This window comes from Hyperolius riggenbachi, chromosome 3 (assembly GCF_040937935.1).
Source record: "Hyperolius riggenbachi isolate aHypRig1 chromosome 3, aHypRig1.pri, whole genome shotgun sequence".
In the NCBI taxonomy this organism is placed as follows: Eukaryota; Metazoa; Chordata; class Amphibia; order Anura; family Hyperoliidae; genus Hyperolius; species Hyperolius riggenbachi.
Window position 1 is genome coordinate 60,578,612 of NC_090648.1, and position 25,802 is coordinate 60,604,413.

Here is a 25,802-nt window from a genome sequence, read left to right on the forward strand (position 1 = left end):
CCAAATTTACAGGGTATGTGCACCTTGGGAGTGGGTACAAGAGAAAAAAAAAATTAGCAAAAAGAGCTTATAGTTTTTGAGAAAATTGATTGTAAAGTTTCAAAGGAAAAACTGTCTTTTAAATGCTGAAAATGTCATGTTTCTTTGCACAGGTAACATGGATTTTACCGCCAGGCAGTCATAAATGTAATAAAGAGAAGAGGTTCCATAAACAGGGACCGGTAACGCTAACCCAGCAGCAGCAGCAGCACACGTGATGGAACAGGAGGAGGCGCAGGAGGAGAAGGCCACGCTTTTTGAGACACAACAACCCAGGCCTTGCATGAGGACAAGAAGCGTGCGGATAGCATGCTTTTTACCGCCATGCAGTCATAAATGTAATAAAGATAAGAGGTTCAATAAACAGGGACCGGTAACGCTAACCCAGCAGCAGCAGCAGCACACGTGATGGAACAGGAGGAGGCGCAGGAGGAGAAGGCCACGCTTTTTGAGACACAACAACCCAGGCCTTGCATGAGGACAAGAAGCGTGCGGATATAGCAGCAATGCTTTTTGCCGCCATGCAGTCATAAATGTAATAAAGAGAAGAGGTTCCATAAACAGGGACCGGTAACGCTAACCCAGCAGCAGCAGCAGCACAGAGCACACGTGATGGAACAGGAGGAGGCGCAGGAGGAGAAGGCCACGCTTTGAGACACAACAACCCAGGCCTTGCATGAGGACAAGAAGCGTGCGGATAGCATGCTTTTTACCGCCATGCAGTCATAAATGTAATAAAGATAAGAGGTTCAATAAACAGGGACCGGTAACGCTAACCCAGCAGCAGCAGCAGCACAGAGCACACGTGATGGAACAGGAGGAGGCGCAGGAGGAGAAGGCTACGCTTTGAGACACAACAACCCAGGCCTTGCATGAGGACAAGAAGCGTGCGGATAGCATGCTTTTTACCGCCATGCAGTCATAAATGTAATAAAGAGAAGAGGTTCCATAAACAGGGACCGGTAACGCTAACCCAGCAGCAGCAGCAGCACAGAGCACACGTGATGGAACAGGAGGAGGCGCAGGAGGAGAAGGCCACGCTTTGAGACACAACAACCCAGGCCTTGCATGAGGACAAAAAGCGTGCGGATATAGCAATGCTTTTTGCCGCCATGCAGTCATAAGTGTAATACAGATGAGAGGTTCCATAAACAGGGACCGGCAGGCGGCAACGCTAACCCAGCAGCAGCAGCACACGTGATGGAACAGGAGCAGGCGCAGGAGGAGAAGGCCATGCTTTTTGAGACACAACAACCCAGGCCTTGCATGAGGACAAAAAGCGTGCGGATATAGCAGCAATGCTTTTTGCCGCCATGCAGTCATAAATGTAATACAGAGGAGAGGTTCAATAAACAGGGACCGGAAACGCTAAACCATCCCAGATGTTCATTGGTCATGTTACTTGGTTGGGGTCCTGGAGTGTTGCGTAGTCGTTTCCAATCCAGGATTGATTCATTTTAATTTGAGTCAGAAGGTCTGCATTTTCTGTGGAGAGGCGGATACGCCGATCTGTGACGATGCCTCCGGCAGCACTGAAACAGCGTTCCGACATAACGCTGGCTGCCGGGCAAGCCAGCACCTCTATTGCGTACATTGCCAGTTCGTGCCAGGTGTCTAGCTTCGATACCCAATAGTTGAAGGGTGCAGATGGATTGTTAGACACAGCTACGCCATCTGACATGTAGTCCTTGACCATCTTCTCCAGGCGATCGGTGTTGGAGGTGGATCTGCACGCTTGCTGTTCAGTGGGCTGCTGCTGCATGGGTGTCAGAAAATTTTCCCACTCCAAGGACACTGCCGATACCATTCCCTTTTGGGCACTAGCTGCGGCTTGTGTTGTTTGCTGCCCTCCTGGTCGTCCTGGGTTTGCGGAAGTCAGTCTGTCGGCGTACAACTGGCTAGAGGAGGGGGAGGATGTCAATCTCCTCTCTAAAGTCTCCACAAGGGCCTGCTGGTATTCTTCCATTTTGACCTGTCTGACTCTTTCTTCAAGCAGTTTTGGAACATTGTGTTTGTACCGTGGATCCAGAAGGGTATATAAACCCAGTAATTGGTGTTGTCCCGAATGCGCACAATGCGTGGGTCGCGTTCAATGCAGTTTAGCATGAATTGAGCCATGTGTGCCAGAGTCCTACCAGAATCCTCATCATCCTCTTGTGAGCGTTGTGATAGTTGTTGTGATGCATCATAGTCGTCACCTTCTTCCTGGTCTGCTTCTGCTGACCATTCGCGCTGAATTGTGGAAGTCCAACGTGCACCGCTCTGGCCCTCGTCAGTGGTGGCAGAAAATTCCTGCTCCAACTCCAGCTGTTCCTCCTCCTCTTCTTCATCATGTGTCAGCTTAGCCAACCTTAAAGCGCGAATGAGATTACTCCCATTATCACACACAACCATGGCCGGTTTCAGGTCCAGCGGTGCCAGCCACAAATCCATCTGTTCCTTTATTCCCCTCCAAATTTCCTCCCCTGTGTGCTGCTTATCCCCAAGGCAGATCAGCTTCAGCAACGCTTGCTGACGCATGCCAACAGCTGTGCTGCACTGCTTCCACGATCCTACTGCTGCTGGTGCTGGGTTAGCGTTTCCGGATGAGGTACAGCTTTGAGATGCGTTGGAGGAGAAGGAGTCAGAGAGGTAGGTGCTGCTGTTATCCAGTGGGAGGGACGGCGGTGCAGGTGTTTGCGGCGTGGGCAACACCCGCGCCGTAGCAGGTGAGGATTCGCTGCCAAGCTCCACAAGGTTCACCCAGTGCGCGGTAAGGGAGATGTATCGACCCTGGCCGAACGCACTCGTCCAGGTGTCAGTGGTGAGGTGAACCTTGCAGGCAACGCCATTCTTCAAGCTTCGGGTTATTTTGCTGACCACGTGCTCATGCAACTCAGGCACTGCAGAGCGCGCAAAGTGGTAGCGGCTGGGAACCACGTAACGTGGGATGGCCACTGACATCATGCCCTTGAAGCTGTTTGTCTCCACCACTCGATATGGCAGCATTTCGCAGGCCAGAAGCTTGGCTATGCTGGCTCTTACTGCCACGGCCCGGGGGTCATTTGCTGGCAATTTCCTCTTGCGCTCAAACATCTCCGAGACAGACAACTGAACCGTAGGGCTGCACAACGAAGGGCTGTTGGTTGTTGTGTTTGATGAACACTGGGAGACCTCAAGAGCACTACTCCGGAAAGTGACAGTGTCAGCGTCATCTGATTTTTTGGAATGTTTTGAACCACGCAATGGCTGGGCTACTGCTGCTGCTGAGGCGGGTCTGGTGGTGAGTCTGGTGAACCCAAGGGAGGCAGTGTTGCTGGTGGTACCCTGTCCTGCCGCGTTTGCCCACAGAGTGGGATGTTTGGATAGCATGTGGCGGCTCATGCTGGTGGTGGAGAGGTTGTTAATACTTTTCCCCCTGCTCAGGCGGGTCTTGCACACCTTGCAAATCGCCATGGTAACATCCTCAGTGCAGTCTTCAAAGAAAGGCCAGACTTTGGAGCACCTGCCTTGCTGGCGATTTCTGTTTGCGCCTCTTTTGCCTCTCACTTGAACTTCCACGCTTGTGGTGCCTGAAATTGCGCGCCGCCTACCTTGTGGCACAAGGCGAACTCGTGCAGCAGTGGGTTCTTCAACAGACTCATCTGTGCTGCTGCTACGACGGCGATGTTCTCGTTCACAAACAAAATCTGGGTCTATGTCCACATTGTCCATACCCTCCTCTTCCATCTCCTCAAACTCGTCATATGTCATTGTGGGGGGCCGCCGCCGTGGAGTACAGCTCCCCAGCACAACCGTCAGGGGAAACACCTCTTCCCTTGCCCCTCCCTCTTTCACCGGATTTCTTCCTCATTTCACTTATCCTTACAGTACACGCTGACTGGCAGCAGTACAGTGGCAGTACAGAAATGCTATACAGTGGCGGGTGAGCGGTGTACTACTGTTCCCAGCAGACACAGAGTGGCAGTAAACACAATGCTATATAGTGTGGCTGAGCCGTGTACACAGAGTGGCAGTAAACACAATGCTATATAGTCTGCTATATAGTCACCCCGAACGGGGTGATGTTCTGCAGCACCCGAACAGTGGCGAACACTGTTCGCCCAACACTACTGGGAACGCAGATTTTAGTACCTAAACACACGATACAACATGTTTTCCGGGGTCGGACTCTGAGGCACATACAGATGGTCCCGATCATCATCCTCATCATACAACTCTTCTCCTGAGTCTGACCCACCCACCACCTCTGCCACCCCAACATCCCCAGACACAGTCACAGACCCCTCATCGTCCTCAACATTAACTTGGGATGCTGGCCTGAGCCCGACCTCCTCCTCCACATCAGGCCCCATCATCTCCTCAATGGCAGCCCTCATTAATCGCTCTGGCGCCGGACCGATGGACACAACGTTCTCCTCCGGGGAGGGCTGCTGCTGACCACTGGCTGCTGGGGTGGATGTTATAGCTTGCGTGGGGCGTTGGCTGTTGCTGTTGTTGGGAGTGCTGCTCACAGCGGAGGTCTCTGAGGAACTCATGGTGAGCTCATATAGTGGTTGACGGTGAGTGGAGTATTACTGATCCCAGCAATATACACACTGACTGGCAGAGTACGCAATGCTATATAGTCTGGCTGAGCCGTGTACACAGAGTGGCAGTGAACAATGCTATATAGTCTGGCTGAGCGGTGTACACAGAGTGGCAGTACACACAATGCTATATAGTCTGGCTGAGCCATGTACACAGAGTGGCAGTAAACAATGCTATATAGTCTGGCTGAGCCGTGTACACAGAGTGGCAGTGAACAATGCTATATAGTCTGGCTGAGCGTGTACACACAGTGGCAGTAAACAATGCTATATAGTCTGGCTGAGCGGTGTACACACAGTGGCAGTACACAATGCTATATAGTCTGGCTGAGCGGTGTACACAGAGTGGCAGTACACACAATGCTATATAGTCTGGCTGAGTGGTGTACACACAGTGGCAGTAAACAATGCTATATAGTCTGGCTGAGCGGTGTACACACAGTGGCAGTACACACAATGCTATATAGTCTGGCTGAGCGGTGTACACAGAGTGGCAGTACACACAATGCTATATAGTCTGGCTGAGCGGTGTACACAAAGTGGCAGTACACAATGCTATATAGTCTGGCTGAGCAGTGTACACAGAGTGGCAGTACACACAATGCTATATAGTCTGGCTGAGCGGTGTACACACAGTGGCAGTAAACAATGCTATATAGTCTGGCTGAGCGGTGTACACAGAGTGGCAGTACACACAATGCTATATAGTCTGGCTGAGCGGTGTACACACAGTGGCAGTAAACAATGCTATATAGTCTGGCTGAGCGGTGTACACACAGTGGCAGTACACACAATGCTATATAGTCTGGCTGAGCGGTGTACACAGAGTGGCAGTACACACAATGCTATATAGTCTGGCTGAGCGGTGTACACACAGTGGCAGTACACAATGCTATATAGTCTGGCTGAGCGGTGTACACAGAGTGGCAGTACACACAATGCTATATAGTCTGGCTGAGCGGTGTACACACAGTGGCAGTACACAATGCTATATAGTCTGGCTGAGCGGTGTACACAGAGTGGCAGTACACACAATGCTATATAGTCTGGCTGAGCGGTGTACACACAGTGGCAGTAAACAATGCTATATAGTCTGGCTGAGCGGTGTACACACAGTGGCCACTGTGTGTACACCGCTCAGCCAGACTATATAGCGGAAGCTGAGCAGAGGTGCAGACCCCTTAAAGTTCAGCACCAGCTCTCTTCTGAACCATCTTGCTGCTAAACATTACCACCAGCATGAGGAGTTCAAGAGGCTGAAGGCATCTGGTGCTGGCAGTGGCACCACACCCAGCACTGCACAGCCTTCAGCAGCAGCAGCAGCAACAGCAGCCACCCGCCCTCCTGCTCCTCCAGCACCACCAGCAGGAGTGCAGAAACGCACTGCTCCTCCCCCCTCTGCAACTCCTGCCGCCGACACTGAGGCCTGTTCTGGCAGCCAGTCCTCAGTGGCCTCCTCTGCTGTCTCCGCTGATTCCCGTGCTAGCAAAAGGCGACGCCAGAGCCTTTTGAGCGAGTCCTTCCAGGGGGTGGTTAGGGCTCTGCCTCCCAGCAGCTGTCGCGTGCGGCAGCTGAACGGCTTGCTGGCACGGGCCATGTGCTCCCAACTCCTGCCGTACACGCTCGTGCAGGAGGGGAGCGACATGCGTGCGCTGCTTGCTTGTGCAGCCCCAGACTGGCAGCTCCCCAGCAGACACTTCTTCGCCCGCCAGGTCATGCCTGCACTGCACCTCTTTGTGATGGCCAATGTGGAGCGAGGGCTGGAGCACGCGGTTGGTGGAAGGGTCCACGTCACCATGGACTCCTGTAGCAGCCGCTTCGGGGCAGGCCGCTACCTGTCCTTCACTGTACACTGGGTCAGCTTGGTGGAAGGGGGTGAGGATGGGAGAGCAGCAGCGGGCACAGCAGCAGCAGCAACACAGTGGGTGGTGCCACCCCGCAGGGTCAGGGGAACTGCAGCAGGTTCCTCCGATCCTCTGCCATCCTCCGGCACACCTGGCCAAACCCCCCGCCTCAGCAGCAGCGTGAAGCCACGCCACTGCCAAGCGCTGCTGCAGTTGGTCAGCTTTGGGAAGACCAAACTGACGGCAACCCATGTGTTGGCCAAACTCCAGGAGCAGGAGAGGATTTGGCTGACCCCCAGAGGCCTCAGAGTCGGAGAGGTGGTGGCCGACAATGGGGCCAATCTGGTTGCCGCAATCGACAGGGGAAACCTGACCCACATCCCCTGTCTTGCCCACGTGCTGAACCTGGTGGTGCAGAAGTTCTTGCGCACCTACCAGGGGATGGGCGAACTGCTGGAAACGGCAAGGAATGTTGTGCGTCACTTCCGGCGCTCGCCTGCAGCCTCTACGAGCCTGGAAGACGTGCAAAAGGAGCTGGAGCTGCCACGCCATCGGCTGATCCTTGACGTTCCAACTCGCTGGAACTCCACCCTGGCGATGTTGGAGCGTCTGGTTGAACAGAAGCACGCTGTCAACCAGTACCTTGCCCTGGCCACTGTGTCCGCCGCTCAGAAAAGGGACAAGACCAGCAACATCCCGTCCATCGTCCCCGATGACGACTGGGGGCACATGCAGCAGGTGTGCTTAGTGCTGGCTCCCTTTCTGCAGGCCACCAACATGGTGAGCAGGGACCATGCTATGGTGTGCGAGTGTGTGCCCCTGGTTTGTCTGCTGAACAGGGCCCTCGATGCTTTGCTGGAACAGGGAGCGGCAGCCTTGGCCCAGCAGGAGCGGCATGCAGCTGCACAGTCCACCTCTGAGGGGGAGGAGGAGGAGGACTTGGTGGAGGTCCCTGACCTTGCTGCTGAGGGGGATCAGCACAGTGCAGCTGAGTTGGTGCGGGGGTGGAGAGAGGATGAGGCGGCAGAGGAGGAGGATGAGGACAGCACTGCCGTCGATGTGCCAGCACACGTGGCCCGCCTCTTCCCAATGGCAGCGCACATGCTGACGTGCCTGCGCAGGGACCCAAGGGTGATCCAGATGAAGCAGAGGGAGGACATCTGGATCAGCATGATGTTGGACCCACGCCTCAAGGGGAAGTTGAGCCAGTTCCTGCCTCCTGCAGGAGGAGACCTAGCACAACAAATAAGGAGCTTGCAGCAGGCCCTTGTTGAGCGCTTGGAGGAAGCCTTCCCCCAGCCTTCCACCCCCACTGTCCAGCCAGCACAGAGGCAGCAGCAGGTGCCTGCATCCAGCAGCAAGCGCACCACAGACCTGCTGTCTCTCAGCAATGAGCTCTACAGGACTGTATAGGCTCCAGCAGTGACTAGAGAGGAGGTGCATGCAGCAGCATCCTCCTCCGGTCACAGCTAGCGCCTGACCCGCATGGTGGCTGACTACATGGGGTCCTACAGCGGGCTTGACAGCGATGCCCCTGTTGATCCCATGGAGTATTGGGTCAAGCGCCTGGAGATCTGGAGCGAGCTGGCGCAGTACGCCCTGGAAGTGCTGTCCTGTCCCCCTTCCAGCGTGCTGTCCGAGCGCTGCTTCAGTGCAGCTGGTGGCGTGGTCACCGAGAAACGCTCTCGTCTGTCTCACAAGTCTGTGGACAGACTGACGTTTCTCAAGATGAACCAGGCGTGGGTGGAAGGCGAGTTCCTAGCCCCTGTTGTCGGCGAGAGGGGTACATGAACTGGCTGCCGGAACCATCGTTAATATGCCTTACCACCCTTTACCACCTCCTGGCTCCTGCTCACTAAGCCAGCCTGGTTCAGTTTGACTATTACGTCGCCTGTAGCCACACATTTTACACCTACAGTGGGCTGCTGTGTACTGCCCTTCTGCTGTCTGTCTGTGTTTCCCACTGCCAGGGTACACAGATTTACCTTCTGCTGCCACTCTGCCACCAGCTATTACGTCCAACAATAGCTATATCTGTGTAATTTGCTGTAAAAAAAAAAAAAAAAAAAAAAAATTAAAAAAAAAAAGGTTTAATTTTTCTGAGGTGCCCGGGTTGAAAACTGTGTTGTCCCAGTTGTGTATTGGACACGATGTGGGCTGCATGACCGCTGTCTGGGACCTCCTGTTGTGTTTATTTACAGCCCTGGTATCACCGCTAGGTACCAGGGCTATTATGTCACGCTGCCTGCCTGCTGCCACACTCACACTACTCCTCCATTCCTCCTGCTGCTGCTGTCTGTCTGTGTTTCCCACTGCCAGGGTACTTCTGCTGCCACTCTGCCACCAGCTATTACGTCCAACAATAGCTATATCTGTGTAATTTGCTGTAAAAAAAAAATTAAATTAAAACAAAAGGTTTAATTTTTCTGAGGTGCCCGGGTTGAAAACTGTGTTGTCCCAGTTGTGTATTGGACACGATGTGGGCTGCACGACCGCTGTCTGGGACCTCCTGTTGTGTTTATTTACAGCCCTGGTATCACCGCTAGGTACCAGGGCTATTATGTCACGCTGCCTGCCTGCTGCCACACTCACACTACTCCTCCATTCCTCCTGCTGCTGCTGTCTGTCTGTGTTTCCCACTGCCAGGGTACACAGAATTACCTTCTTCTGCCACTCTGCCACCAGCTATTACGTCCAACAATAGCTATATCTGTGTAATTTGCTGTAAAAAAAAAAAAAAAAAAAAAAAAAAGGTTTAATTTTTCTGAGGTGTCCGGGTTGAAAACTGTGTTGTCCCAGTTGTGTATTGGACACGATGTGGGCTTCACGACCGCTGTCTGGAACCTCATGCTGTGTATTTACGCCCTGGTACCACCGCTAGGTACCACAGCCTATTATGTCTCGCTGCCTGCCTCATTGACTGCCTGCTGCCACACCCTCCTCCTCCTCCTGCTGCTGAATTTACCTCCTGCTGTCTGTGTGTTTCCACTGCCAGGGAGCACATACAATGGCGCTTCCACCATGCGCCACCAGCTATTGATTACGCTCAAAAATAGCTGCATTTCTTTAAAAAAAAAATATATACTTTTTAATACTTTGTGTTATTATTTTTAGAGGTGTTCGGGTTGAAAACTGTGTTGTCCCAGTTGTGTATTGGACACGATGTGGGCTTCACAACCGCTGTCTGGAACCTCATGCTGTGTATTTACGCCCTGGTACCACCGCTAGGTACCACAGCCTATTATGTCTCACTGCCTGCCTCATTGACTGCCTGCTGCCACACACTCATCCTCCTCCTCCTCCTGCTGCTGAATTTACCTCCTGCTGTCTGTGTGTTTCCACTGCCAGGGAGCACATACAATGGCGCTTGCACCATGCGCCACCAGCTATTTATTACGCTCAAAAATAGCTGCATTTCTTTAAAAAAAAAAAAAAGATATAGAAGAGAAAGGAGTGAAGAAGAAAAAGAAGAAGAAGAAGAAGATATAGAAGAAGAAGAAGATATAGAAGAAGAAGAAGATATAGAAGAAGAAGAAGAAGAAGAAGATATAGAAGAAGAAGATATAGAAGAAGAAGAAGAAGAAGATATAGAAAAAGAAGAAGAAGAAATAGAAATATAATAATAAGAAGAAGATATAGAAAAAGAAGAAGAAGAAGATATAGAAGAATAAGAAGATATAGAAGAAGAAGAAGATATAGAAGAAGAAATAGAAGAAGAAGAAGAAGAAGAAGATATAGAAGAAGAAGAAGAAGATATAGAAAAAGAAGAAGAAGATATAGAAAAATAATAATAATAAGAAGAAGATATAGAAAAATAATAATAAGAAGAAGAAGATATAGAAAAATAATAAGAAGAAGAAGAAGATATAGAAAAAGAAGAAGAAGAAGATATAGAAGAATAAGAAGATATAGAAGAAGAAGAAGAAGAAGAAGAAGAAGAAGAAGAAGAAGAAGAAGAAGAAGAAGAAGAAGAAGAAGATGATGATATAGAAGATAAATAAGTAGAAGAATAAGTATATACAGTATTGAACAGAATTTTGGACACACCTTCTCATTCAAACTTTTTTTTTTTTTTTTTTTTTTTAAAGGAACATCCCCACATAATCACTTGCTGTTGTTACTTGGAAAAAAGGATGTTTCTTGCATCATTCACCCCCAAAACAAGTGTTGGAAGCTATTTAAGGCTAATTCGAATAGTCAGCTCGAATAATGAGCTCGAATACCGACTCGAATAGTGAGCTCGAATACCGAGGTTGAATCGAATAGTAAAAAATAGGGATGGGACGAATCCACAATTTCTTCGAATCCGAATCCGGATCCGAATCTAAAAAGGTTCTCGAATATCTCGAACCTTTCGAATCCCGAATCTAACGAATCCTGCACATACGAATTGTGCGATCCTTGGTATAGTTGCCCGCAGTATAGGTAGCGAGGTAAAGGTGCCTTCAGTATAGCTAGCTAGGTATGGGTGCCTTCAATATTGGTAGCTTTCAGTATAGGTAGCAAGGTATATGGGCCTTCAGTATAGGTAGAAAGGTATATGGGCCTTCAGTATAGGTAGCAGGGTATATAGGCCTTCAGTATAGGTAGCAGGGTATATGTGCCTTCAGTATAGGTAGCAGGGTATATGTGCCTTCAGTATAGGTAGCAGGGTATATGGGCCTTCAGTATAGGTAGCAGGGTATATGGGCCTTCAGTATAGGTAGCAGGGTATAGGGGCCTTCAGTATAGATAGCAGGGTATATGTGCCTTCAGTATAGGTAGCAGGGTATATAGGCCTTCAGTATAGGTAGCAAGGTATATGTGCCTTCAGTATAGGTAGCAGGGTATATGGGCCTTCAGTATAGGTAGCAGGGTATATGGGCCTTCAGTATAGGTAGCAGGGTATATGGGCCTTCAGTATAGGTAGCAGGGTATATGGGCCTTCAGTATAGGTAGCAGGGTATATGGGCCTTCAGTATAGGTAGCAGGGTATATAGGCCTTCAGTATAGGTAGCAGGGTATAGGGGCCTTCAGTATAGGTAGCAGGGTATATGGGCCTTCAGTATAGGTAGCAGGGTATATAGAGGCCTTAAGTATAGGTAGGTATGTAGGTAGGTATAGGGGCCTTTAGGTAGGTAAAGGGACCTTCAGTATAGGTAGCAGGGTATAGGGCCTTCAGTATAGGTAACAGGGTATATAGAGGCCTTAAGTATAGGTAGGTATGTAGGTAGGTATAGGGGCCTTTAGGTAGGTAAAGGGACCTTCAGTATAGGTAGCAGGGTATAGGGCCTTAAGTATAGGTAGGTATGTAGGTAGGTAGGTATAGGGGCCTTTAGGTAGGTAGGTATAGGGGCCTTTAGGTAGGTAGGTAGGTACGTATAGGGGGCCTTTAGGTAGGTATAGTGGCCTGTAGGTAGGTAGGTAAGTATAGTGGCCGGTAGGTAGGTATAGTGTCCTGTAGGTAGGTAGGTAGTTAAAGGGACCTTCAGTATATGTAGCAGGGTATAGGGCCTTAAGTATAGGTAGGTATGTAGGTAGGTAGGTATAGGGGCCTTTAGGTAGGTAGGTATAGGGGCCTTTAGGTAGGTAGGCACGTATAGGGGGCCTTTAAGTAGGTAGGTAGGTATAGAGGCCTGTAGGTAGGTATAGGGGCCTTTAGGTAGGTAGGTAGGTAGGTAGGTAAGTATAGGGGCCTTTAGGTAGGTAGGTAGGTATAGGGGCCTTTAGGTAGGTAGGTAGGTACGTATAGGGGGCCTTTAGGTAGGTATAGTGGCCTGTAGGTAGGTAGGTAGGTAGGTATAGTGGCCGGTAGGTAGGTAGGTATAGTGTCCTGTAGGTAGGTAGGTAGTTAAAGGGACCTTCAGTATAGGTAGCAGGGTATAAGGCCTTAAGTATAGGTAGGTATGTAGGTAGGTAGGTATAGGGGCCTTTAGGTAGGTAGGTATAGGGGCCTTTAGGTAGGTAGGCACGTATAGGGGGCCTTTAGGTAGGTAGGTATAGAGGCCTTTAGGTAGGTATAGGGGCCTTTAGGTAGGTAGGTACATATAGGGGGCCTTTAGGTAGGTATAGGGGCCTGTAGGTAGGTAGGTATAGTGGTAGGTAGGTAGTATAGGGGGCCTTTAGGTAGGTATAGGGGCCTGTAGGTAGGTAGGTATAGTGCCCGGTAGGTAGGTAGGTACGTATAGGGGGCCTTTAGGTAGGTATAGTGGCAGGTAGGTAGGTAAAGTGGTAGGTAGGTAGGTGTCGCTCCCCCCCCCCCCCCCCCCCGTGCCTCCTCCGCTCACCCCCATGGCCTCCTCCGTCCCCCGTGCCTCCTCGCTCACCCCTGCATAAGTATCAAGTCAACTCACATGTCCAGTGGAGCGCAGACAGAGCGGCAGACCTCGTCCTTACTTCTCGGTTCCCTCTAGTGGCTGGACCGGCTTTTACTGATGACGTCATTGTAAAAGCCGTCACTAGAGGGAACCAGGAAGTCAGCGAGAGGTCTGCCGCTCTGTCTGCGCTCCACTGGACGGGTGAGTTGATACAAAGTATGCGGGCGGCCGGGCGGAGGAGGCGCGGGGCGGTCGGAGGAGGCGCGGGTCGGAGGAGGACGAGTGCGAGCGGCGGATGCGTGGCGATGCAGCGTCGGGATTCGGCGGATTCGTAAAGTGGAAAATGGCGTCGGGATTCGAATCCACGAATCTCGAATATTTCCCAATATTCGAGGGATTCGTGGATTCGCCGGATTCGTCGTCCCATCTCTAGTAAAAAATATGCGACTCAAATATTCGACCTAACTCGAATAATTTACTATTCGAATTCGACCTAACTCGAATAATAAAAAGGGGTATCCGAGCATCCCTGGATCGGAGACAAGGGCAGATAGCTTGAATGAATGAGTAGTGGATATGTTGGGTGATATTGAATGGAACTGTGTAAAGTAATAGTGTGAGTGAAAGGTTACATTTTAATATTTATAAGAGAGAGAAATTAGAAGGTTGTTTGAGATAGACTATTTGATTTGTTTTGTCTCCTTCCCTTCTCTTCTTTTTTTGTTATGTTGTCCGGAATGACACGGATTGGGGTCAAGGGGGGGGGGGGGGGGGGGGAGATGAGACAAGACCAGTTGGCCTAATAGAGAAGGGACAAAAATTGAAATGACGTTTAGGAGATTGATGTCTAGTATAGGATGTATATTTATCATGCCAATGGATATCCTGTGGGTATGTGTCTATGTGAAACGATCTTAGGAACACCTCAAAATATATAGCTGTCTCTTCATGCTCCACTTTTTTTTTTTTTTTTTAATTAATGGAAAGCTGTTGTAATATTACTTTACTCTCTCTTTGTTGTTATATTGATGGAATGTTATTTGTAATGAAAAATTTTCTATAAATAAAGGAATCTAAAAAAAAAATGTAAGTACAAATGTGATTACGACTGAATACTAAGCTACTAAAATGTTTAGTGTGGTCTACATTACCGAGTGTTCCTGAGTGCCATGCCACATGCTTCTTGCACTGCCGCATGACATGTGCCCCACATACACTCGCTGTACCCTCAGGCTGGGGTCACACTGGGTGAAATCCCAAGCTTTTTACCGCAATGCAAAATCGCATTTGAAAACGCAACTGCTTTCCCATTGGGCCGCTGCGTATTCAGCAGGGCTGTGGAGTCGGAGCAATTTTGGGTACCTGGAGTCGGTGTTTTCATAAACTGATAAGTTGGTGTCAGATGGTTTTTGTACAAAATCCACAGCCCTGGTAAGTATAATGCTAGGTACACACCGTACAATTTTCTGTTATGCTGGGAATACACGGCTCGATTTTGAGCCATTAAGATGGCTCGATGGATAATTTCCGACCTGTCCGATCTCCCGCCCGATTGTTTCGCGGCTCGATTTCAGATAGCAGTGAATGGAAAAAGATACGAAAAACGAGCGGAAGATAAGTGGATAGACTGCAGAATCGAGCGGCAAAAACAACCGAGAGGAGACTCGAGAGCCAGAAACACACCGGGTATTCCCAGCATTAGACCAAGGAGTTGAAGTCGAGGAATCAGTCGGAGCCATTTTGGGTACCTGGATTCGGAGGTTTCATAAACTGAGTTGGAGTCGGATGATTTTTGTACTGACTCCACAGCTCTGGTTTTCTGGCGACATCTGCAATTCTGCATTGCAAAAAACAAAATGATACAACCTGCACTACTTTCTGCACGAAGCATGTAATTCCTCATTCAGGGAGGGCGACGCTTGTGTCTGCAGGAAACGCAGACGATTCCTCACATGCATATTTTGCAGAGTGACACGACTGTCCCCAGTACAGTGCTGCTGTAGATCGCAGCGCTGTACAATGTAAATATATGCTGTCTAACAGCCTGCTAGCCGCTGGTAGACTGATGATTGAGTGGAGCATCGGCTCGCGCAATCCCCTGCAAACCACGCCGCAAGGACTTAACACCAATTGGCGTTACACGGGTCATAAAGCAGTTAAAGGGAACCTTAACTGAGAGGGATATGGATGTTTCCTTTTAAACAATTCCAGTTGCATGCAGCTATCCAGTCTGACTTCAGTCAGAGCACCTGATCTGCATGCTTGTTGAGGGGCTGTGGCTAAAGGTAGCCATACACTGGTCGATTTGCCATCAGATTCGACCAACAGACAGATCCCTATCTGATCGAATCTGTTTAGAGAGGGATCGTATGGCTACCTTTACTGCAAACAGATTGTGAACCGATGTCAGCCTGAAACCGTTCACAATCTGTGGTGGTGGTGGTGGTGCTGCTGCCGCCGCTTCTCCCCCCCCCCCCCCCCCCCCTCATACATTACCTGCTCCGGCCGGCGTGACTCCCGGGTCTCCGCTCTTTTTCTCCGCTCTGGTCTGGTCTCCGGCATGCTTCCCTTCTTCCTGTCTGGGGGAAGTTTAAACAGTAGAGTGCCCTCTACTGTTTAAACTTCCTGCCGGGACAGGAAGAAGGGAAGCATGCCGGAGACCAGACCAGAGCGGAGAAGAAGAGCGGAGACCCGGGAGTTGCGCTGGCGGAGCAGATAATGTATTGCGGCTCTATTGCGTCAGTCGTCGGGCACTCGAACGCCGCTAGCAATGCGCTCTTTACCCGCGGGCGATCGACGGTTATTTTCCGCACGGCGCGATCGGACGGAATGGATCGAAATTCGGAGTGTAGCGCGAATGATTGGCAGCAGATTCGATCCCAGTGATCGAATCTGCTGTCGAAACGGCGGCAAATCGGGCCAGTGTATGGCCAGCTTTAAAGTATTAGACACAGGATCAGCAGGAGAGTCAGGCAACTGGTATTATTTTAAAAGGAAAAATCCATGTCCTTCTCAGTTTAGGTTCCCTTTAAAGAGTAACTGTTAGGCATAAATTTAAAAAATAGTTCTGGATATCACTCTTTAAAGGGAAGGTTTAGGGACACACAAAAAGAAAAATCAAAATCCACTTACCTGGGGCTTCCTCCAGCCCGTGGCAGGCAGGCGGTGCCCTCGGCGCCGCTCCGCAGGCTCCCGGTGGCCGACCCGACCTGGCCAGGCCGGCGGCCAGGTCGGGCTTCTTCTGCGCTCCATTATGCGTGGTTACGCCGGCGCGCTGATGTCATCGGACGTCTTCCGGGCTGTCCTGCGCAGGTTCAGAACTACTGAGCCACCGGAGACCACCGGGAGCCTGCGGAGCTGCGCCGAGGGCACCTCCTGCCTGCCATGGGCTGGAGGAAGCCCCAGGTAAGTGGATTTCTATTTTTTTTTTTGTGTGTGTGTCCCTGAACCTTCCCTTTAATAAAGCATAAAAAGGTGCTAAAAAGGCACTGGCACAGTTAAAAATCATTCTCACTTTTAAATGAATATGATTTATAAATACTCTTGCCCCCAGCTCCTAATTTGTACACAGAGCCGCAAAAGAGCAGTGTTGTCCAGATCATGAACGATTTGGATCTTTGATCCGGATCTTTTTTTGTGAGTCGAATCATCCCAATCATTAAAATGAACGATTTGGTTCACAAAGGGGGTGGAGCCAGGAGCAGCACCCCCCCCCCTCAGCGGGCAGGAGGGTCCTGGAAGCCGAGCAGAGATGGATCCTCAGTTGGAGGGGAGCCAGCTTTGCAGGGACAGGTAGATGAGAGAGGAGACATGGGTGCTACTGCCAGTGCCAGATATGTGTAGAGTACACATACTGGCTGGAATGTGCTGCTCATTTTAGGCTGTCTGTTCAGTAGTTGTGCATAGTGAACAAATGGGAAACTTTTGGCTAAGAAGCACAGCTCAGTAACTTTGCAGACAGCGTGTTGGGCTAGAATGACAGGGCAGGCACTGTGATTGCAGTGCAATATGATCCTCCTGCACTCTGCTCTAAACAGCTGCACTTAAAGAGACACTGAAGCGAAAAAAAATATATGATATAGTGAATTGGTTGTGTACTATGAATAATTACTAGAAGATTAGCAGCAAAGAAAATATCCTCATATTTTTATTTTCAGGTATACAGTGTTTTTTCTAACATTGCATCATTCTCTAATATGTGCAGATTACACAACACTCAGCATTCAAAATGATTCTTTCAGAGCAGTCTGTGAACTAATGACCTCTCCTCTGGCAGAGAAAAAGTAATTAGTTCACTTACAGTTGAGATAATAAAAGTCAGATAACAGCCCTCTTCACGACTTTGAAAGTCGTAGAGATTAATGGCTTTTTTGCATAGAGATAACAACTAGAGTTTCTTAACTCTTCCTGTACTGGAAACAATTAGACTGATATATCTGATCTTAATGTTTTATTTCTTAGCTGTACTACACATACAAATCATAATATCATCATTTTTTTTTCGCTTCAGTGTCTCTTTAACTTCTCCCTAAATTTATGATGGAGTGTTCGAGGTGAGAAAAGGACACATTGGGGAAGGCTGTGAGACGTTTGCATTCAAAGTATACAGATGAACATATAGGTGAAATATATTTAAAGGGAAGGTTCAGGCAGCGCTTAAAAAATAAATAAATATCCAAATCCACTTACCTGGGGCTTCCTCCAGCCCGTGGCAGCCAGGCTGTGCCCTCGGCGCCGCTTCACAGGCTCCCGGTGGTCTCCGGTGGCGAGCACGACCTGGCCAAGCCGGCTGCAAGGTCGGGCTTCTTCTGCGCTCCACAATGCGTGTCATTAATGCGCGTTGATGTCATCCGACGTCCTCCGGGCTGTACTGTGCAGGCGCGCACCAATGACACGCATTGTGGAGTGCAGAAGAAGCCCGACCTGGCAGCTGGTCTGGCTCGCCACCGGGAGCCTGCTGAGCGGCGCCGAGGGCACAGCCTGGCTGCCACGGGCTGGAGGAATCCCCAGGTAAGTGGATTTGGATATTTATTTTTTTAAGCGCTGCCTGAACCTTCCTTTTAAATCATATGATTGCAACATGTGGGTAATGTGTGCAAAAAAACATTTCTGCTCTCTGCTCACCCCTCTTCGTCCACCTCCTCCCTTCTCTGTCCACTCCCTGCCCTTCTCTGTCCACCCCCTCCCCTTCTCTGTCCACTGCAGGGAAAGTCCTTTCCTGCTAGTCATTTCACCCCCAGAATTCTTCCCTAGTAAAATGATTTGGTTCAAAGATCAGGATCATTCTATTCAATTATCCGATTGGAATCATCCGAATCATTGAAAAGATCCGGACTTACCATCTCTACAAAAAAGGGTACAATGGTTAATTTGCATATATTCAGCAGTGGTGCCTGGGAGACATCTCAAGCTCACTCCAACCTGAATTATCGCAAATTCTTTCTGTTTTAGCAGGGGCGTAGCTTGGGGTGGGCGAGGTAGGACACATGCCCCCGGGCGCTGGGTCCCTAGGGGCGCCCAGCTGTGACCTGTGTTTTTTTTTTTTATTTATTTACCTGGTTACTTCCACTGGGGACACCTATAGACCTGGTTACCTATACTTGGGGCACCTATTTTGGGGAAACTGCTGCCAGATTAACTGTATTTTTGGGGAACCGCTGGTGCCAGATTCAGGGCCTGAATGGATGCAGAAAAACTGACTCCAATGAATGCCTATGGGAAAATCTGCATCAGAAAAATTGCACTTAGTGGAAACAGGCCCATAGGCATTCATTGGAGTCAGTTTTTCTGCATCCATTCTGCATCCAATCTGCGTGTAGTGGAAACAGGCCCTCAGTGTATTTTGGGGAACAGCTGCCAGATTATATGTATGTTGGGGTAACCACTGCTGCCAGATTATGTCTATTTTGGGGGAACCATTGCCAAATGATCTGTATTTTGGAGGAACCTTTGCCAAATGACATGTATTTTTGGTGAAATGCTGTCAGATTACATGTATTTTGGGGGGAAACACTATGGCAGAGGTCAAACTTCCCTGCCAGACTTTTTACACCACTGCTAAGGTCATGTATATTTGCCCCCACCCATTACCATGCCCACATTATGTTTCATGGCCACGCCCCTTTTTTGGCCTCCTTACAGGGCGCATGAATAGTCTTTGTCCCCGGGCGCTGAAAGCCCTAGCTACGCCTCTGTGTTTTAGGAAAGCAAACTTTTGTTTTTTTTACAAAAGAGAAGTAGCAGTGTATGCTGGTGCTTTTTTCTCTGCTACTCCCTGTTCCTCCCCTTCATGTAATATTCCTCCCCTTATGCAGTGGTGCAGCCTGATTGGCTGCTTCCTCTGGCTACCATTGGCATTGTAACCTGGGTGTGGCACCAGGGTGTTCCTATGTTGCCTTTAGAGGGGGGGGGGGGGGTGACACCAGATGTCACTGCAGCAGAGCTGCTTTTTGACACCACCAAAATGTGCCATTTTATCTTTGCTCATTCTTTCACTTAGGCTGTGAGAGGAACAGTCTTCCCTCTTTAGCTGGATCAGCAGCTGCTGGCTCACGGAGCCGATCTTAGTTTACATATCTCCCCTGCTGTATTGGACTGTGCTGCCAGAGCATGTGACTGGGACTATGGAGCGTCTGCGTTGCTAGGAAACTGAACTTAGCTGCCAGTTGTGCCTCTGTGCTCCTGCCACAGCCCTGATTGATGAAGCAAGAGGGAAGCGGGAGCGATCTGGGTCTGTGAGCCTGTGTAAAGGTGCGTACACACATGCGACTATAGTCGTTTGAAAGGATCGTTCCCCGATCATTTCAAACGACGATCGTTTAAAAAAAGCAACCAACGACCATTAAGTCTAACGACGGACGAGCTAGATCGTTAAAAACGAACGATCTAGCTTGGCGGATTTTTTTCCAACGACGATTGCTTGCAAAAGTAGTACATCGTTGGAAAACGGTCGTTCGTACTAGGCTTGACATGCGCATTTCACTATTTCTCCATGGAACTTTTCATTTTTATGCGCAAGCGCAATAGTTGCTTTACGTGATGTAACGTTCGTTCTAACGATCAGATCGTTACACACTTTTAAAAACTAACTTTACTGAGGTCGTTCTTTCGTCAATTAAAAGTTCGTTCGGCGTTCGTTACGAACGATCGTTGTCATATGTGTGTACGTAGCTTAAGCATCCAGTCCTCCCTTTTCCATGCTGTCCCTCACAGCCTCTCTCCCTAGACAGCACACACTGCACACAGATGCCAGCCTACCCCCTTCTCCCATATCAGCCTAGCTGAAAGATTTTACAGGCTGGAGGAAGTGCTCTTAAATTAGAGTGACTGTTCTCATTGCCCAGGATTTACAACAAAAATGCATGCTTTCCTGTATCTTACCCTCTCTCTACTTGTCCGCTGCACCCTCCTCTCTCTTGCGTCACTCTTCCTGCCCCTGGTCTAATGACAGGCAATCTACGTACAGTTTTCACCCTTGCAATCAATCTGCTGTGAAAATTGCATGATGTGTGCTGGGCCTTTCTCCATACCTCCCTTCCGTGCTTCCATACTCCCTCCTATTTCTATTTCTCCTTCTCTTTCTCCCCTTCTAAGTACATGCAGCCCCCTGCCTCTCCTCCCCTCTCCATAGGACAGCACATCAGGGCCGGATTACCAACCAGGCAACAAAAGCAGTCGCTTGGGGCCCCATTCAGAGTCAAAGGGGCCCCATCAGCACCTAAACCAGCCCTCGCCATCCTGTCAGCAGTGGCTGGATGGTATAATGGTTAAAGGGACTCTGAGCAGTGCAGTAACTATGGAAAGATGCATATCATTTTAAAGCTCTCTTTCTCCTCTTTCCAATGATATATAAACGGTCGCCCTATGCCTTTTAGTTTTCGCTATTTTCGCGATTGAAATTGCGGCCACAGGTCGACTTTTCTCCAAAGTCGGCAGCTCGATTCAGCACAATGCAATGAAATATAAGGAACCCAGGGGGATATAATTACAAATATCATGCTGGTAGGTGTGAGGATGTAATTAATTCGTTGTGGGTATGCTTAAAGGCATACCCACAGGCACTGCTCGGAGTCCCTTTAAGGGCTCTGCCTCTGACACAGGAGACCAGGGTTCGAATCTCGGCTCTGCCTGTTCAGTAAGTCAGCACCTATTCAGTAGGAGACCTTAGGCAAGTCTCTCTAACACTGCTACTGCCTATAGGGCGCGTCCTAGTGGCTGCAGCTCTGGCGCTTTGAGTCCGCCAGGAGAAAAGCGTGATATAAATGTTATTTGTCTTGTCTTGTCAAATGATGCCTTGCGCTGCTGATTGTCTTCAGAGCCAGGCTCTCCTCCTAGATCCTCTTCCTGCTACTGTGCGCTCTGCTGCTGCCCACTCCTCCCTCCCTTCCCACAGAGAACCACAGCTGCAGCAAGAATGATAGCAACAGATGGCAAATGCTCACTCACCTATCCATGATCCAAGCGATAGAGATCCCGTCATCTGAAACCCATCTGTCTCTTCTACAGTGCAGCCGCTCGCTCTGAACTTCCTGATTCTCAGATCAGACAGGAAGTAGTAATAGTAGTAGTAACAGAGCGGCAGCACTCTAGAGGAGACAGATGGGCTCCAGATGACGGGACCTCTATTGCTTGGATCGCAATAGGTGAATGTGAGTCATCTGGTGCTGTCCTTCTCCCCCGCTGTGGCTGCCTTCTCTGCTGGACTATCGTATTCACTGGGATGGAGGCTGCATGGTGGCTGTCTAGTTTGGGAGGAAATCGGTTGTTCGGTGGTGGGGGTGGTTATGTAATTCTGTCTGGGGAACGGCTTCCGGTTTGGTGGTGTCCAGAGCTTTCTACTATTGCCAGGCTGGAGATGCAGAGGGAAAGTGCAGCTGCTGTGATATCTGGCGCCCTCTTCACAGGGGTGCCCCAGTCCCTGAGTGCAAATGTCCCATCTCTCACTCTGCATTTTGCCGCTGCTATTCCCTGCATTGTGCACCCACAGAGGAAAGCGGGCTGTTGCCCATAGCAACCAGTAGCTCGGCTGCCCCGGGTGTGCAGCATGTTGCTGTGCAGCTGCATCTTCTGATTCTATTACGACATGATGGGGGGCCCAAATTAGTTACTTTGCTTAGGGCCCCATTTAGCCTTAATCCGGCTCTGCAGCACATGCATCCTCCTGCCTCTCCTCCCCTCTCCATAGGACAGTACATGCAGCCCCCTGCCTCTCCTCCTCTCTCCATAGGACAGCACATGCATCCTCCTGCCTCTCCTCCCCTCTCCATAGGACAGTACATGCAGCCCCCTGCCTCTCCTCCTCTCTCCATAGGACAGTACATGCAGCCTCCTGCCTCTCCTCCCCTCTCCATAGGACAGTACATGCAGCCTCCTGCCTCTCCTCCCCTCTCCATAGGACAGTACATGCAGCCTCCTGCCTCTCCCCCTCTCCATAGGACAGTACATGCAGCCTCCTGCCTCTCCCCCTCTCCATAGGACAGTACATGCAGCCTCCTGCCTCTCCTCCCCTCTTCATAGGACAGTACAGGCAGCCTCCTGCCTCTCCTCCCCTCTCCATAGGACAGTACATGCAGCCTCCTGCCTCTCCTCCCCTCTCCATAGGACAGTACATGCAACCTCCTGCCTCTCCTCCCCTCTCCATAGGACAGTACATGCACCCTCCTGCCTCTCCTCCCCTCTCCATAGGACAGTACATGCAGCCCCCTGCCTCTCCTCCCCTCTCCATAGGACAGTACATGCAGCCTCCTGCCTCTCCCCCTCTCCATAGGACACTACATGCAGCCCCCTGCCTCTCCTCCCCTCTCCATAGGACAGTACATTCAGCCTCCTGCCTCTCCTCCCCTCTCCATAGGACAGTACATGCAGCCCCCTGCCTCTCCTTTCCTCCCCTCTCCATAAGACAGTACATGCAGCCTCCTGCCTCTCCCACCCCCCCCCTCTCCATAGGACAATACATGCAGCCTCCTGCCTCTCCCTCCCTCCATAGGACAGTACATGCAGCCTCCTGCCTCTCCTCCCTCTCCATAGGACAGTACATGCAGCCTCCTGCCTCTCCCTCTCTCTATAGGACAGTACATGCAGCCTCCTGCCTCTCCCCCTCTCCATATGACAGTACATGCAGCCTCCTGCCTCTCCCTCCCTCCATAGGACAGTACATGCAGCCTCCTGCCTCTCCCCCCCTCTCCATAGGACAGTACATGCAGCCTCCTGCCTCTCCCTCTCTCCATAGGACAGTACATGCAGCCTCCTGCCTCTCCTTCCCTCTCCATAGGACAGTAAATGCAGCCCCCTGCCTCTCCTCCCCTCTCCATAGGACAGTACATGCAGCCTCCTGCCTCTCCCCCTCTCCATAGGACAGTACATGCAGCCTCCTGCCTCTCCTCCCCTCTCCTCCCCTCTCCATAGGACAGTACATGCAGCCTCCTGCCTCGCGTACATTTGAATACGGCGCTGGTAGACTTGGGCGCAGGATCCAGCTGTTAAATGGCTGGTCCTGCTTCTGCACAAGTCCGGGGCGTTTTAATTACTATTCCCCCTCCAGGCCGACATGGATAGTGGGGGAATGAAATAATTCGGCTTCCAGCGATTGCTGGAGGCCGAATTATTGTGTTTTTTAAACAACTTCGGCTCCGTCTTCTGACGGAGCCGACCTTCCTCACTGAGCGCCGCTATAGACTGATTCCCATTACAGTCTATGGCGGCGCTGGCTGCGCCCAAAGCTTGCAGCGCTCAAAAGCACTGCTCCGCCTGCCTCTCCTCTCCATAGAGGACATGCAGCATCCTGCCTCTCCTCCTCTTTCCATAGGACAGTACATGCAGCCTCCTGCCTCTCCTCCCCTCTCCATAGGACAGTACATGCAGCCTCCTGCCTCTCCTCCCCTCTCCATAGGACAGTACATGCAGCCTCCTGCCTCTCCCCCTCTCCATAAGACAGTACATGCAGCCTCCTGCCTCTCCCCCTCTCCATAGGACAGTACATGCAGCCTCCTGCCTCTCCTCCCCTCTTCATAGGACAGTACAGGCAGCCTCCTGCCTCTCCTCCCCTCTCCATAGGACAGTACATGCAGCCTCCTGCCTCTCCTCCCCTCTCCATAGGACAGTACATGCAGCCTCCTGCCTCTCCTCCCCTCTCCATAGGACAGTACATGCACCCTCCTGCCTCTCCTCTCCTCCCCTCTCCATAAGACAGTACATGCAGCCTCCTGCCTCTCCCCCTCTCCATATGACAGTACATGCAGCCTCCTGCCTCTCCCTCCCTCCATAGGACAGTACATGCAGCCTCCTGCCTCTCCCTCTCTCCATAGGACAGTACATGCAGCCTCCTGCCTCTCCTTCCCTCTCCATAGGACAGTACATGCAGCCCCCTGCCTCTCCTCCCCTCTCCATAGGACAGTACATGCAGCCTCCTGCCTCTCCTCCCCTCTCCTCCCCATAGGACAGTACATGCAGCCTCCTGCCTCTCCTCTCCATAGAGGACATGCAGCATCCTGCCTCTCCTCCTCTCTCCATAGGACAATACATGCAGCCTCCTGCCTCTCCTCCCCTCTCCATAGGACAGTACATGCAGCCTCCTGCCTCTCCCCCTCTCCATAAGACAGTACATGCAGCCTCCTGCCTCTCCCCCTCTCCATAGGACAGTACATGCAGCCTCCTGCCTCTCCTCCCCTCTCCATAGGACAGTACAGGCAGCCTCCTGCCTCTCCTCCCCTCTCCATAGGACAGTACATGCAGCCTCCTGCCTCTCCTCCCCTCTCCATAGGACAGTACATGCAGCCTCCTGCCTCTCCTCCCCTCTCCATAGGACAGTACATGCACCCTCCTGCCTCTCCTCCCCTCTCCATAGGACAGTACATGCAGCCCCCTGCCTCTCCTCCCCTCTCCATAGGACAGTACATGCAGCCTCCTGCCTCTCCTCCCCTCTCCATAGGACAGTACATGCAGCCCCCTGCCTCTCCTCTCCTCCCCTCTCCATAAGACAGTACATGCAGCCTCCTGCCTCTCCCCAGCCCCCTCTCCATAGGACAATACATGCAGCCTCCTGCCTCTCCTCCCTCTCCATAGGACAGTACATGCAGCCTCCTGCCTCTCCCTCTCTCCATAGGAGAGTACATGCAGCCTCCTGCCTCTCCCCCTCTCCATATGACAGTACATGCAGCCTCCTGCCTCTCCCTCCCTCCATAGGACAGTACATGCAGCCTCCTGCCTCTCCCCCCCTCTCCATAGGACAGTACATGCAGCCTCCTGTCTCTCCTTCCCTCTCCATAGGACAGTACATGCAGCCCCCTGCCTCTCCTCCCCTCTCCATAGGACAGTACATGCAGCCTCCTGCCTCTCCCCCTCTCCATAGGACAGTACATGCAGCCTCCTGCCTCTCCTCCCCTCTCCATAGGACAGTACATGCAGCCTCCTGCCTCTCCTCTCCATAGAGGACATGCAGCATCCTGCCTCTCCTCCCCTCTCCCTAGGACAGTACATGCAGCCTCCTGCCTCTCCCTCCCTCCATAGGTCCTTACATGCAGCCTCCTGCCTCTCCCTCCCTCCATAGTTCATTACATGCAGCCTCCTGCCTCTCCCCCTCTCCATGGGACTGTACATGCAGCCTCCTGCCTCTCCCTCCCCTCTCCATAGGACAGTACATGCAACATCCTGCCTCTCCCTCTCTCCATAGGACAGTACATGCAGCATCCTGCCTCTCCCTCTCTCCATAGGACAGTACATGCAGCCTTCTGCCTCTCCTCCCCTCTCCATAGGACAGTACATGCAGCCTCCTGCCTCTCCCTCCCTCCATAGGACAGTACATGCAGCCTCCTGCCTCTCCCTCTCTCCATAGGACAGTACATGCAGCCTTCTGCCTCTCCTCCCCTCTCCATAGGACAGTACATGCAGCCTCCTGCCTCTCCCTCCCTCCATAGGTCAGTACATGCAGCCTCCTGCCTCTCCCTCTCTCCATAGGACTGTACATGCAGCCTCCTGCCTCTCCCTCCCCTCTCCATAGGACAGTACATGCAGCCTCCTGCCTCTCCAGCCCCTCTCCATAGGACAGTACATGCAACATC

The 25,802-nt window shown here is 51.0% G+C and overlaps 1 protein-coding gene across 5 annotated transcripts in view; it reads left to right on the forward strand.

Annotated features, from left to right (window-relative positions):
- LOC137562636 (zinc finger protein 501-like) overlaps positions 1–25,802 on the forward strand; it is a 268,798-nt gene that overhangs the window by 120,269 nt on the left and 122,727 nt on the right. For 4 of the 5 annotated variants that reach the window (XM_068274167.1, XM_068274161.1, XM_068274163.1 and 1 more), the window contains exon 1: positions 19,410–19,497. The exons of the other annotated variant lie outside the window; for it this stretch is intronic. The gene's annotated coding sequence lies outside the window, so the exon portion shown is untranslated. Of the gene's footprint in view, positions 1–19,409; positions 19,498–25,802 lie in introns of those variants that run through there. 5 annotated transcript variants of the gene reach the window in all.